General features: G+C 36.7%; 1 pseudogene across 1 annotated transcript in view; it reads left to right on the forward strand.

Moving 5' to 3' along the window:
• Positions 1-12,815: 12,815 nt before the first annotated feature.
• LOC149266159 (uncharacterized) overlaps positions 12,816-16,236 on the forward strand; it is a 207,867-nt pseudogene continuing 204,446 nt past the window's right edge. The window contains exons 1-2 of the transcript XR_016260115.1: positions 12,816-13,092; positions 13,264-13,413. The product of XR_016260115.1 is annotated as an uncharacterized LOC149266159 (transcript). The remainder of the gene's footprint in view (positions 13,093-13,263; positions 13,414-16,236) is intronic.

Genomic DNA, 16,236 nt, shown 5'->3' on the forward strand with positions numbered 1-16,236 from the left:
TTATGGGAAAAAAAAACAATTAAATAAATATATTGTTTTAAATAATTTTATTTTAATTTATTATTCGTTTAATAATAATAATATAATTTCTATTGTTAGAGATTTCTGGAATAACATTGTGTAATATGTGTGACTCACTTATGATACGATAGTATTTTGGAAATCTCTAACAATATGATAAACTGTGGAAGTCTCCAATCACTAATATAATTTCTATTTATATAAATAATTTTTTGTTATAAAATAATTTTCTTAATTTCTAATTTACTTTTTCAGTATATTATCTATTACAAAATAATCTCTTTAATTTACTTTTTGACTACATTATTTAGCCATAGTCTAACCAGAAGTGTTTGATGGTGCTAAATCCATTTTCACTATCAAAACATCATTCAAACACTATCTCTACAAAAAAATTTGAAATATTTTCCCCGGATTGGGGCCACTTTTAACCATTCGGGCAATTCCTCAGCATAGGGTAGTTCAAGTGGCAGTGGTCGTGGAAATGAAGTCTCACTGAAGAGAAAGTCTTGGGTTCAAATGGTTTGCTACCCTCCCCTCATCACTGGGTGAATAATGGACATGTAGTGGGTGAATAATGGACATGTAGTGATCGGGTGAATAATGGACATGTAGTAACAAATTAATTTCGTCAAATCTTTTTTTTTACCAATTTCTTTTATTATATTTTTCATCATATTTTACGATTTATTTCTTATTTTAATATTTTTATCATTTTGACCATCATTCCAGTGTTTATCCTTTCCTTATCTAAAGATTTGATAGCTCTCAAGCTATTTTAATTTTTTTTTAATCCTTTTTACTATAATTTTAGTCTTTGTCCTTTCCTTATTTAAAAGTTTGATTAACTCTCACGCTTACCATAAGTTTACTTTTTGATCCAACAATAATAGTTAAATTTTTAAATACAACAATTATTTTCTTTTAATGTTTACATAATTATAAGGTTGTGATCTTGGTAAGCATTGTCAAGTTGTTAAAACAAAACACTTTTAATGTTTACATAATTGTAAGGTTGTGATCTTGGTAATCATTGTCAAGTTGTTAAAACAAAACGCTCCGAAGGTGAAGGCCGGACCAAATGTGTGAAGGTTAGAATTCAAATTATAGTATTCTTTGCTAAAGTTGTAACTGAAATTCAGTAATTCTCTACTCTTCTTATCATCTTTGTCTTCCCTTTGGGATAACCAATTTTTTATTTATTGAAAATGTGTTTTTGTGCGGTCACTTTTAACCCTGCATTCCTTCGCCTATTATTACAAATTAATCTGGTCAAATCTTTTTTTACCAATTTCTTTTATTATATTTTTTCATCATCTTTTACCTTTTATTTCTTATTTTAATATTTTTGTCTTTTTTACCCTTATTCAAGTCTTTGTCCTTTCCTTATTTAAAGATTTGATCGCTCTCACACTATTTTAATATTTTTATCTTTTTTACCGTAATTTCAATCTTTGTCCTCTCCTTAATTAAAGATTTGATCAGCTCTCACGCTTACCATAGGTTTACTTTTTTATCATGATAATGGGTCAAGTGTCCCCTCTAAGCATCCCACTTGTAAAACTTCTACACAAGACATATCCAACAATAATAGTTGAATTTTTAAATACAAAAAATATTTTCTTTTATATATTTCACATGTTTACATAATTATAAGGTTGTGATCTTGGTAGGCATTGTCAAGTTGTTAAAACAAAATGCTCCGAAGGTAAAGGCTCGAATTCTACCAAATCTGTGAAGGTTAGAATTCAAATTACATTATTCTTTGTTGAAGTTGTAATTGAAATTTAGTAATTTTTTACTCTTCTTGTCATCCATCTTTTCCATTTCGGATAACCTTTTTTTATTTATCAAAAGTGTATTTTTGCTCGGATTCCCCCACTTTTAACTATTTGGGCAATTCCTCCGCCTTTTATTACAAATTAATCTCGTCAAATCTTTTTTTTTTACCAATTTCTTTTATTATATTTTTGCATCATCTTTTACCTTTTATTTCTTATTTTAATATTTTTATCTTTTTTACCGTAATTCCTCTCCTTATTTAAAGGTTGACCAATTTCTTTTATAATATTTTTGCATCATCTTTTACCGTCTATTTCTTATTTTAATATTTTTATTTTTTTACTGTAATTTCAGTCTTTGTCCTCTCCCTATTTAAAGGTTTGATCAACTCTCAGTGTTTGTCCTCTCTTTATTTAAAGGTTTGCTGAGCTCTCACGCTTACCATAGATTTACTTTTTGATCTCTAATAATGGGTCGAATATCCACCCAAACACCCAAACCATCTCAACTCTCAGTCTTTGTCCTCTCTTTATTTAAAGGTTTGATGAGCTCTCACGCTTACCATAGATTTACTTTTTCATCTCTGATAATGGGTCGAATATCCACCCAAAACACCCGAACCATCTTACAGGGAAAACTTCTACACACCCCATATTCAACAATAATGGTTGAATTTTTAAATACAAAACTTATTTTCTTATATATTTGAGATGTTCACATAATTATAAGGTTTGCAGATGCGGATGATTGCGACAACGTTCTTCCTCTGTTCTCGTTTGATTTGGGTGGAGAGTTTGAGGGGGAGGGGAAAGAGTGGCTTCATTTGTTGCTCTCTTCCTCATTTTGTGGCTCTCCTTCCGTATTGGGCGGTCAGATCATGATGCTCTTCCTTCATATGCTTGTCTGCTTGGTTTCTTGGTGCCTCTTCTGCACCTTTTAGCTGGGTTGCCTTGTCTGGGGGGCAATATTGGCCTTTCGGGGCTTTATTTGGGATCTGTTTTAGAAGATTTGCATGTGGCTCGGTCCACATTTATGGGTTGCCTTGTCTGGGGGGCAATATTGGCCTTTCGGGGCTTTATTTGGGATCTGTTTTTAGCAAATTTGCATGTGGCTCGGTCCACGTTTCTGCATTTGCTTCTTGCATATGCTTTATGTAATCTTTTTTTTATGAATATATTACGTTTTTTCTTCTGAAAAAAAAAAAAAAAAAGATTGTGATCTTGGTAGGTATTGTCAAGTTGTTAAAACAAAATGGTGCGAAGGCGAAGGCTCGAATTCGACCAACTTTGTGAAGGTTAGAATTCAAATTACAGTATTCTTGGCTAGTCATATTTGAAATTCAGTGATTCTTTACTCTTCTTATTATCCATCTCTTCCCTTTCGGAAAGTGTCATTAGGGATTCATTTTGTTTAATATTTATTTTTATATTTTTCCAAATTACAGTATTCTTTGCTCAAAGGCGTAATTGAAATTAGTAATTCTTTATTCTTCTTATCATTCATCTCTTCCCTTTCGAATAACCATTTTTTTATTTATGGAAAGTGTCATTAGGGATTCATTTTGTTTAATAGTTTACTTTTTATATTTTTCCCTTGGTGTTAGGTTGATATTGTTTTCATTTTGTTCATTGAAATAGAATATTATTTGTTATTAAAAAGATTGTTAAATGGTTTGTGTTAAGGTTTATATGTTGTTAATTGGATTTTTTTAAGTAATGGGGAGAAATGATTATTATCTTTTTTACCCATTCAATTTTGATAAAGTGACATGAGTTTATATGTTGTTAATTGGATTTATTTTAAGTAATAGGGAGAAATGATTATTATCTTTTTCACCCAAATTCAATTTTGACAAAGTGACATGAGTTTATATCAAGTATATTGTTGGCCTTAAGTTTAGAAGGATATCTTACTCTTGCTTAGAGGATGTGGGCCTTCAGGTACCTTATCTTGCCTATAGGCTCGAAGATGTGGCGCTTAGGGTATCTTACCTTGCTTATGGGCTAGAGGATAGGGTGCATAGAATAACTTACCCTTGCACAACGACTGAGGATGGGGTGATTTGTTATATGAAAGTGGTGCTTAGGGCATCTTACCTTGCTTGTGGGCTAGAGGAGGGGGTGCATAGAATATCTTACCCTTGCCCAACGACTAATGACTAATGATGGGGTGCTTTATTATATAAAAAGAGAGTCGAAAGTGGGTTTTTTTCACACCCTACTATAATAACATAGAATTGGAGATTGTAACATATAATATATACCATTTCATTCCTCCAATATCACTAGGGCTCTAGTACTGAGCCAAGCAAAGCAAAATTGAGCTAAAATAATACATATATTCGCGTAAAAGATAAACTAACAAAACATCATAACATTGTTTGAAAAAGAAACAAGTTGTCACCCACAATAGACCTTGAAACAGAGTACATGGTGGAACTTTTAGTCCATAATGATAGCTAGTGAAATGGAAGAAGAGTTAGCGTGAGGAGAGACTTGAGTTGGAGCATTGATGACTGCAAGCACCTCTTGTTGCTCATTGGATTCAATTTTTGAACCAGAGACCACATAATGCTCTACCCGAGTTAATTTGAGCACAATATCATCCAAGTTATACCCGATATCTCTCAGTATTCCCTTGATCTCCTCTTGACCATCAAACAACTTGTAGTTGTCTACTTGCTTATCTCGAATTACCATGCTTAGTAGAGTTTTTGGTTGTCAATGGAGACTAATAGGATGAAGGAAGTGAATCCTCTCTTGTGAAACTTCCTACTAGGTGTGGAACCCACTTGAGGTTGTTTCTTCTAATCTTCAAATCAGAAAAATAAACACGATCACTGAACTCCTTAACCTCGAATTGAAGAATCTCCTTTTGGAACTCTAAAGGAGTTGCATCAGAAAAATTGGCCATAGATTCCCATCCAAATAGATGTTGACATTGCGTAGAGGATGACCCATGTGTGCCACCCCTACGACTAGGAAGTTTTTTCGAGAAGCCATATAGGCAGTTAACCTACAAGGAGAGAAAGAGAGACTGTAGAAGATTGACCAACGTAGATGGATTGAACAAAGGGAGGGAAGGAGCCCCAAACAATAGAGGTCGTGAACCCTAAAGTGACACAAGAGATAAAATTATGTGGATGGAGGACGAAAATTAGAAACCCACAATACTGTTAGACCGAAACCTGTACTAGTTTCCCATAAACCCAAACTTTATGAGCACCTTTTACTAAAAGAGCTATAAAGACTTGCAAGGTTGAGAATTTAACAAGACCATATTCACTGTCAAAACCAAATGGAGATGGTATCTGGGTACCACACTCCACAGAACAACACTTGGCAGCTGAACGAAATCTCGGTAGGGTTGGAGTTCTGAGGAGCCATTGAGGGTAATACTGCCACCAATTCAAATGATGAACCCGACCCCAAATTATGAAGAAAGAGCACAAAGAACATTGACACCTATGGAGAAGAAACGAATGAGCCAAAAAAAAAAGAAGTAATGACCAAACCTCTGAGAGGCTAAGACACAACCATACAGTGACTACCTAAGGAAGATGCAAGAAAAGAAAACCTCTGCACCACCCAGTATACACTTTTCTTATCCACAATGAATAAATCAACGATTGTTGATATGCACTGGCAACAACCTTAACACAATATTTTTGCTACTCTGGGTCCATGCCCATGAAGATATAACAAACCAAGGGCGTGTGAGGCCAATCATATTGATTGAGATGATCAACAAGAGGGCTCATTATGGTGAACCAAGTGTATAGTGTAAACCAATACTCTACCTTCCCAAACCCCTTGAGCATGATAAGCTCATAAATGGGATTACCTTAGTTGTAAGGGATTTCTTCATCCGCAACCAATACACCATGAGAGGGGCATCCCATCGGAGAGAAAACATAATGCATTTTGTTACAAAGTAAACTAACATACACAAAACCACATCCTCCCACTTGCTCACATTTAAGTCAATTGGACCCGAGCTTGTGTGAAAACGCTAGGGAACTGTGATTTTTCCACGCTATGGGCATGTGATGCCAAGTGTAGAGCAAGGATATAACACCGATGGTCACCACCCTATTAACCAACCATGAAGTTCACAAGTCAATAATTACTTCAACCATGGAAAACTAGCACTAGAAAATTGCCTTCCCGTTTTACCACTTGTCGAACCCAAGTTTCTTGTTATACCTCCCACATGGAATCAAAGCACACCCATCAGGGACTTGTACACCCATTAAGATTTTATGCTGCTCAAGTCAGTGCTTCAATTCTTGTACATCCTCTATCTGAGTCATCACCGACCAAGACTCATCGAAGGTTACGTGTGCTAAATTTGGAAACTAGGGCCAAACTCCATGTGGGTCACCTTATTTATGGTAGCTGATATTTTTCTTGGATTCCTCTCTTCGAAAGGTGTAGGATTGATCTAAAGATCATCCGATTCCGACATGTATTTATGGAGATATGAATTTATTTATATTATTTGATAATTTGTCAAGGTCATCTAGCAAGCAAATTACCCCTAGCTCAACCTCAACATTGCATTTAAATAGAGGAGACCTCAAGTCATTTGACACACATCACTCATGATCTCTCTCTCTCCACTCGTTTGGGTTTGTCCTCTCACAAGGAGGATGTAGTGGAAAGGGAGACATATATCCGCAATCAAGGGAAACATATAGCCGCAGTCAAGGGAGACATCTAGCTGCAGTTGAAGGGAGATCTGGCCACAGTCAAGGAGGCCTAATACACAACAAAAGGAAGGCTCCAATCTGCAACAAAGGAGGCCTTAAACCGCAACAAGAATATGCCCTAATCTGTAGCAAGAGGGAGACCCTAAACCACAACAAGAATATGCCCTAGACGCAACAAGAAGGAGCATTCAACGTGAGTGAAATAAGGTTGTTTTGAAGCCATTTCAAGAAGACTGAAAGGCTAAAAGCAGGCCAAGTTAGAGGAGTTAAGGAACAGATCTATTGGGGTATCGTTGGAGGGACAAGGAATAAGCTTATGCAGCCTGGAAGCTACAAGAAGATTCTGTGTTAGGCCATAGTCCATAACATCACAGTCAAGGATTGCGTAGGGATGTTTGAGGGCTTATATATGCCCATATCAACAACATAACCAAGGATTCATCCTGTGAGGTAACACCGCAGAGATTAAAGGTTGTTTTGATGACTGTTACAGTAGTGTTTGGTTACCTAACCAGTCATCATGATGACAACAACAAAACTATTGTTGATTGTGTGGAGAATGAGGGTTGAAGGTTGATGCCCTAACTTATGAAGCAGTGGCAGCTAGTGCAACAAGAAGACATTAGAGTTCTGGGAGATGTATTGGGTCAAGGTTTGACCATGTTTGGCTCAGTTTAATGAACATCCTGTTTGTGCCATATGAATGATCTTAAAAGGAAGATTATGTCATGTTTGATTATCATTGACTTCTCTAATCAAGTCTTTATTGTTGCTGTCATAAAATATTAGTTTCGTATATTTGTATTATCTCTCTCTCTACTGAACTATTGAAGATTATAAGAAGAATTGATTAAGGGTTCCCCACATTGGGGTTTGTCACTGGCTGGTGCCACATCTTGTGTCCTCTTGTCTTGGCTTGTTTTCTACTGTTTATGTTTATGTTCTATCTACATTTTACTATCATGCTTATGTGATTGCTAATCTGGATATTGATATTGAGCTAACAAGAAAATTGAAGTAAATTTCTCTTAAGCATAGAACATACCAAAAATTAACAACGTGTCTCTCTGATTTGCCCCAATTCGCCATTGCATCAGCCACCTTATTGCCTTCCCATCGCATATGAATATGAGTAACATAATTGAAATTGGAAAACAAATATTTAATGTTGCTGACCACATCATGAAGGTGCCAACTGTGAATTAATTTATCTGTCGTCTACCCAAGTATCAATTTGCGTAGACATTGGATGACTAGCTGGGAGTCCCCATGAACATGTACCAAACGAAACCCTTCTGTGATAGCTATTTGCAGACCTTTCTAAAGTGCCAAGAATTCTGCAAGATTATTAGTTGTTGTCCCACATGAAAAAACAAAGATATGTAATGGGTCTGAATTCTCGTCCTTGAAAATACCTCCATAACCCGCCAATCCTGAGTTTCCCTTCGAAGCTCCATCAAAGCTCAATTGGATGAAAGCTTTTGGAGGTGGCATAAATGAATTCTCATTTTTACACTTTCATCCATAATCACAGATGGAGGAGTAACAAACATATTGGGATGAATATCAAGGCCTTTTAATATGAGGGCCTCATATTCGTCAACTTTCCAATCCTCCCAAATAGGGGGGGTACCAACATTGTTTCTCTAATGTTTTTTATAACAACTTATTGTAAAAGTGGTAGAGGTTTGTCTTTCCCTTCAAAGATTCTCAATTTTCACTCCTTCCATGAGGTCCACATAGTAAAGCCCAGGGCTAGATGCCAAGCTCATAAGACCATTGAATTTTTGTACTTATGATAAAACCATTGATCTATCCATGTTTTAATATTTGTGAAACTAGGAAAAATACACTTAAAAATTTGTTAGTCAAAACCCCACAAACTCTTGGTGAAAGGGCAAGTAACTAGAAGATGCTTTGTTGATTCTTTCGCTTGGAAACATAAGGTACAAAGTGATGGGCCCTCAAAAACTTTCCTTCTTAGATGATCCCAAGATAATGAAAGTCCCTAAGCAATCAAACAAAGAAAAGTTGATATCTCAGGCCATCCAAATGCTTTCCACAATCTCATCCATAGGGTAGTCTTCTCGTGAAGCTTAAATCCAGCTATCAAAGAACAAGCTTCTTTTAGAGAGAAGGTTCCTATTGATTACCGCCCCCAATGGAGGATGTCCTGCTTTTAGGAAACTCGTATCAATCTCTTTTCAAGTACTCGTTGATATTCCTCCCATAGGTGAGTATTGCCAACAAGATCCCAATCCCCCTTATCTTTCCAAAAGTCGGCCACCCTAAAAGCCCCTTGTGTTTTTGTTAGAGTTTTTATGGCTTGTAGGTTCTCATTCCCCTCCAAAGGTGGATATTGTTGTGAAGATTCCTCCTAGAAGGATGTTGTCATTCCTCTTTTGACCTCCCAAAAAGCATAGTTTTTGACAAGATCCTTACCCTCCTGCGCCCAATTCCATACACCAGATCCTTTGATTGTTCCTTCAAAGTGTAATTGCTTCTCCCTGCGATTAGAGGTAAATATTTTCATATTCAGATTTGCTTCCAAACTTGTGGACCACCCTGAACCCAAAGCCACCACAACTTCATAACATAAACAAAACTAATGAGGTGAAGATCTCTCAGGCCCAACCCTCCCAATGACTTTTGTGTGACAAGTTTGTTCTAACCAACCAAGACCCAATTTCAAACTTTGGTACTCCAAATATACCGTAGTTGTTAACACACTGTAGTTGGAATGGGAATTACCAATAATTGATAGTTAGGCATTGCTTGTAAGACTACTTTGGTCAATACTATGTGACTAGGGAAATTGAGTGTCCTGAAAGCCTAATTGTTGACTTTGTGTCTAGTTCTTTTTATGATGTCTTCCCATGTGATAACCCTATTGTGGTGCAGAACCAGAGGTACACCCAAAATACTTAGAAGGCAAGTGGCCTCTATTGAAACCCAAAGTTCGAGTTAACCTAAGTTGGATGATCTCCGAGTAGTTGAAGAAAAGAATGTTTGTCTTATTATTATTAATCATTGTACTTGAGGCTTCCATAAAGATTTGCAAGAGTCTCCCTATTCTTTTCACCTCCAAGTAGGTAACCTGAATAATATGACATCATCAACAAATTGTTGGTGGGAGATAGGTAGATCTGTCCCATACAGGCAAAGACCATATCACATGTCCCAATTCACAAGCTTTACTGAACATACAACAAAGACCTTCCATAACTAGTATAAAGAGAAAGGGCGATAAAGGATCTCCCTACTTCAACCATTTGGAAGGTTGAAAAGTATAAGAAGGAGAACCATTAATCAATATGGAAAGGAACACAAATGAAATGAGAGATGCTACCCATGATATCCATTGGTCTGAAAATCCATAGCCTCGCAGAACCTGGTATAAGTATGTCCAGCGTAAAGGGGTGTCCCCCTTCTGCCTTTGTATTCATTTTGAGGACCTCCTTGTCGAACGTTCTTTAGTTTTCCGTAGCCTGTGAACCAAAAATGTAGAAAATAAAACCCTAACCCTACTACCAGACTCTCAAAGACCCAAAATCGAATTCACTCTCCAACCATTCCACCCATAAATTTGTATTCTCTTAAAAAAAAAAATATCACATTTCACTTTTATTTGGAAGGCTTAATTTTATGTTTTTCTATATAAAAAAAACGGTGATTTAGATGTTTTGGTGGTTATATTTTAAAGGAGCCATTGGATATGTGTTTTAGTGATAAATAATTATTTAATAAAACAATATTAGTGTGGATGTTGATTTCTTTGAAAAGTTTATTTGCTTGTAGGTTTATTTTATTTCTTATATATTTTAAATTTGGACAAAGACTATATTATTTTCAGTGAACATATAAATGTTTTTTTGTTTTTTTGTTTGTTTGTTTTTGTTTTTTAATGATTATTGGTTTGTTATTAGGGAAACTACATTAGTAGCACAAATGTATAGTTTTAGTGCATATTAAATTGTGCAACCATAGTAACAAAACCAAAAAGATAGGAGAGTTTTGATTTATTGAGAAAACTATGAGCCTACATCTCCTATGATTGCAACTTTGCTACTACTACTATGCATATCATAATTGATCAAAGACAACATTTATTTGGATGGTGAGTCTAGGATGGTGTTTCAGACTTTAGTGTCCTCCTCATAATTGGAAAACTCAAGATTGGCTAACTTCTTGGCCAACACAAATACTTGATCAATACCCCTGCACTTCATCAATGCAAAGTAGAATCACTTGTTGAATTTTTTAGCATTCAACTAATAATTTTCCCATTATTGCTTTTAGTTTCCAATATCGATCGTTGGTCTAATAATATTTGGTCTATCTAGTTTTGGTATTCCTGATATCTGGAAACCAACTTCCCACCACTTCTTCTACTTCGACATCAGAGATGAACCTTCTTTCTATCCTTACTTATCTTTCCACATTTTGAATTTATCTTATGATTTCGAGGGCGGGGCGGGGGGAGGGGCAGGCAAGTGGTATTTTACATATAGGTGGATCATGAACATTTTGCCAATTTTTTAGCTCTTGAACTTGAAGGGTGATAAATTCTCCTTCACCCTTGATGACCCTCAAACCCAACAATTTGAGACATCACTACATAGAGAGTAGGAGAGCTTGACAGACCAAAGCCAAATAAAACAAAGACTGAGGTTGAAACACAAACATAGAGGGTGGAAAAAACAAAGGAAAAAAGGGTGGTGGAACCAAAGGAGGAAAAGCCAAATAAGACTCAAAGAGGTGCTTAGAAAAAGAGAAAGACTCGGGAGAGTGAGGAGACCCATGAACTTCCTTGAGCATCAAACTAGAGGGGAAAGGTAAAGATAACTCTTCTTAGAAATTAGATCAGAGCATGTGCCTTCCCACTAAAAATGAGAGTAGGATCCAATGCTTGCAAAGGGTCTTGAGCCTCAAGAATATGCCTAGGAGGGACACCACAACTACAAGTTAGAGCATCAAAACATAGAGTAATAACAGTAATAACTTACGAGGATAAAAATTTCCTTTCAAACATATAAAAACACCAATAACATAAAAGCTAGGAGAACTAAGTACTTAGAGAGCCATTATACCGAGAAACTATTAGTGTTCGTACTAAAGACCTTTGAATCAGAATTACATGCCAAAGGGTAATCAATGTTGCATGAGAGACATGGGATAGATATGAGATCCATGAGCTTCCCTGTGGGCTAGACCAAAAAGGAAAGGCAGAGAAATATTTGTCCAAACTCCAAAGTGAATCTTGCTTCTTCCCACATAAAAATGACATTGAAGCCAAAGCTCATGAGAGAATCCAAGCCACCTAAATATTCCCAAGAAAGACAACACTACCTCAAGCCCAATCATAGTAACCCATACTCACAATACAAGTTTGATGATTAAAACAAAATACAAGCTTTTCAATTATTCAAAAATACAAATTACCTCACCAAAAACTTTTATAATACCGACTATCTAAACATTCATCCCCTTCCTATCTAAATTACTATAACTATCACCATCCATCTTTCACAATTCTTATTAAACATTCATACTTTTTTTTTCCAAAGGAAAAATTAAACATTCATACTTATATACAACTTTTTTTTCCAAAAAATCTCCATAAGACTCTCATTCAACGATAAAAATGAATTGATTACCAATTTAGAAAACATTAAACTCAAATTTAATTAAAAAATAAAAATAAAAATTGGTTAAAACAAATGCGGACATCCCGGAGCAGAAGTCCCAAGCGCCTAGACAAAGTCAAGCTTGAACCCTGAGAAAAATTAGAAAACAAAACCTATGCTTGAACCGAGAAAAATTAGAAAACAAAAACCTGTAAATAATGTATTTGCCTTTTTCTATAATTAACAATGGAGATATTTTTTGTTTCTAGTAAATGCTATACATTTTTGTCCAAAGAGACCGAGCAGAGGCGGAAGAGGAGTTTCAGATGTTTTTGTCTGAGGAGTTGATCAACCCCGTTGCCATAGGCATAGCTGAAGAATATTCCTCTTCATTTATATACATAATAATTCAAACATCACGTCTCCCTTCCCTCGATTCATTCGTTCAGACTTTTAACCAATAGCCAATAGACGTACTCGCTTCAAAACCAAGTGTGTACAGATTCAGGTTTGATCCAGGTGGGATTTTAAATCCTTCGTCCATATTTTGGTTTTTACATCTAATTATGGGGATGTTTTGACTCGGGTTTTAGCCATTTACTGATTTGGGTATCATTTGTTCGGTGGTAATAAATTGTGTTTTCAGGTGTGCAGAGGAGCTGCAGCTGGAGAAGGCTTTGGGTTATTTTTTTTTTCCTTACATATAGCAGGTTGTTGTGATTTTTCTCGGCTTGAAGATGAAGTGGGAAATAGTGAAGTTGAAGATGAAGATGAAGACGAAAGAGACTCCAGAGGGTAAAAAATCCCCTGGAAGGAAAGGTGGTATAATGGGTCCGGGCAAGAGATGGGGCCACACTTGCAACTCGGTCAAGAATGGCCGCTTTCTCTATGTTTTTGGTGGCTATGGCAAGGACAATTGCCAGACAAACGATGTTCATGTCTTTGATTCGGGTAAGGCCATGTAGCCATTCTTGTTTTCCAGTGACATGTTATGTTTTTGAATGTTTGAACTTATACCCATATGATGAAGGCTGGTCAATGTGCAGAGTTTTGATCACTTCGGAGATGGGATGAAACCGATGCTGATGTTTTTGGGCTTTTGGGTTTTATTTGTGGGTTTAGGCAAGCAGACATGGAGTAAGCCTATGGTGAAAGGAACCCCGCCCTCTCCCAGGGACAGCCACAGCTGTACCACTGTGGGAACAAACTTGTTTGTATTTGGTGGCACAGATGGGAAGAACCCTCTACGGGATTTGCATATGCTGGACACTAGTAAGTTCTAAACCCTCACTCAGACAAATTCTGTGCAGGACTTATAGTCTACTGGGTGCAATATTATGGTTCAAATGCAGGATTGAAGTGCATAATAAACTTATTCTAAGATTTTAGGTGGATGAAGCAAGATTTAGGTGCCAGTGTAAATATGTTCTGTCATGAAATCAGAAATAGACACAATAAGACACGTTGATATAGATCAAATGTATTTTAATCTCATCTGTTCGTGGTAATTAAAAATGGATCACACCAAATATTTATACGGTTCTCACTTTTGCCAGGCGCAGGCCTTAGCAAGGTGAACATATACATTGGTTGCACAATCCTAGCCACTAGACTCTTAACATTTGGGATGTAAGTTTTCTTCCACTTGACTTGTAACAAATGCGAAATGTACCCACAACTTGCCATGTCAGTGCTCTTTCTTGACCTCTCCGAAGATTCATTTTGTACTTGGAACTTCATACGTTTGTAGGCAAGGTGAAGCCTGAGAAGTTGAGTATATAGCTTTTGAAGAGGTATTTCCCTCTGATCTATCGTGTACCATGTCACAAAAATCCGACCTGCGTTAATTCTGCGAGCAAGAAATTTTAATTACGACACAAAATGTATGCACATAGAAGTACTAACAAACATATGAAGCCAATATTTGGCATGGAATTGCTTAACCGGGAAAATAAACTCTCAAGATAGATATGTCTATAGACCTTATCCAAGCTGGCCATTCATACGTTTGTGTAGGCAAGGCGAAGCCTGAGAAGTTGAGGATATAGCTTTTGAAGAGGTATTTCCCTCTGATCTATCATGTACCATGTCACAAAAATCCGACCTGCGTTAATTCTGCGAGCGAGAAATTTTAAGTACAACACAAAATACATGCACATAGAAGTACTAACGAACACATGAAGCCAATGTTTGGCCTGGAATTGCATAACCGGGAAAATAAACTCTCAAGATAGATATGTCTATAGACCTTATCCAGGCTGGCCAAACACCAGGTTTCTTGAGGCATTTCACAATAGAGTTCTTCAAGCCTTTAAATAAGTTTTTTCACATTAAATACCAGGGGTTGCCGAATATCATGGGCCTGTAAATGATGAATGGTAAACCCATTATTGACCATATCAAGGTTATCTTATCTACTCTATGATCGAGTCAAAATTAACCCAACTTTTATCCCTTTAAACTTGAGATATTCTCTTACCACCCTCAATTTTATTTGCCGTGTTTTCAGGAATACGACAACTCCCCCTACCATGTAGGTCTATGTCTACACTTTACTGGTGAACCATCAAATTAGGGGTATGCATGCGTAAATAGTCTTACAGCCATATGCCCATCTGCATGTGATTATACAGTGTGCCTGAGCAAATGATGCAAGAAGCATCTACCTACCTTTTTTACCTGCATCCCTCCTGCTCCAACTACAGTGAGCTGAATCAAACTCTCTTTAATTTAGTATTTGTTCCTCAATTTCTTTTGTTAGTGCTTCATATTAATGCTTGTAATGCATTTCCATGTGGCATTTTACCCATATGGTTCATATACCCATGGATCATTTTTCATTTTGTATCTCCCATGCTCCGAACATTATACCATTCTCGCGAGAGAGTCCAGGTCAACCCATGCTTTGATACGCCATTATAGAGGGGCACCAAGAGATCGATTGATACCGGTACGTATCTAGATTCCAGATCAGCGAGGATCCGTGGGACCTCAACCTGCCACACGAGATCTTAGCAGCAGTTTTGTCTCAGATCCGTTCCCGGGAGACAGATTAGGTCCTCTAGCATTCAACAACGTGTGAACCCCCCTAGGATATGATTTAGTGGACAGTTTCCACTTGCCATCGGCTCTTCATTGGGCCAACAGACTTTGTTGAGTTTTTTCAGTGTTATTCATTCAGCCTCGGATGTTAGGAGAGATGGGTCTGATGCTCAGACCTATTAGCTATTGGATCTTCTCTGGTAGGGCCAGATGTTGATTTATTTCATGCATTGTATCTTTTATAGTAGACCGTTTGGTTCTCCTGCCTTGTATATACATCAGCGTACTCAACAGTGCTTTTGACCTACTTTGTGGTCATTAGTTGGACATAAATATAATTATCTTATCTAGGAAAGAAAAATATTAAATACAACACAAAATGCATGCACATAGAAATACCAATAAGCACATAAAGCCAATATTTACCCTAGAAACCCTTAATAGGGAAAACCAACACTTAAGGTAAATATCTTCATAGACCTTATCTAAGCCAGCCAAACACTAGGCGGCGCCAGGCATTTTACAATGGGTTCTTTTTGGCTTTTAATAGGCTTCATCACATCAAATACCGTGGGTTGCCCAATTCCATGGGCCTATAAACCACCAATGGTAAACCCATTAATAATTGTATCAAGGTTATCTTATCTACTTTATGACTGAGTCAAGATCTACCCAACAACTGGGGGACCCTTTTCATTTGACTTGACACTACATTAGTACATTACTTTTCAATTTTATATGCACAATATATGCTTGGGAGTGGATGTTGCTTATCGTATGAAATCCTCTAACCCTGTTTCTGATACTTTAAGGAAATTTCACTGCACCATTTGCTTCTCTTATTAGATATCATTACTAATTATTTTATATTTTGCAAAACATGAAAGAGAAAAACTTCCAAACTCCCAAAGGTATTGGAGCTCTAGTTTGTGTACCGTGGCATGTTGTGCCAGTTTGAAATGGTTTTCTATGAGGGCTTATAATTTTCCCAATAAAGCTCATTGGAAAATGTTTTACTGAAACCATTAGATCCAACCTACTTCGCGACCTCTT

Source organism: Pinus tabuliformis, chromosome 6 (genome assembly GCF_031772625.1).
Source record: "Pinus tabuliformis cultivar Carrire ecotype Pingquan chromosome 6, CPIR1, whole genome shotgun sequence".
Taxonomy (NCBI): Eukaryota; Viridiplantae; Streptophyta; class Pinopsida; order Pinales; family Pinaceae; genus Pinus; species Pinus tabuliformis.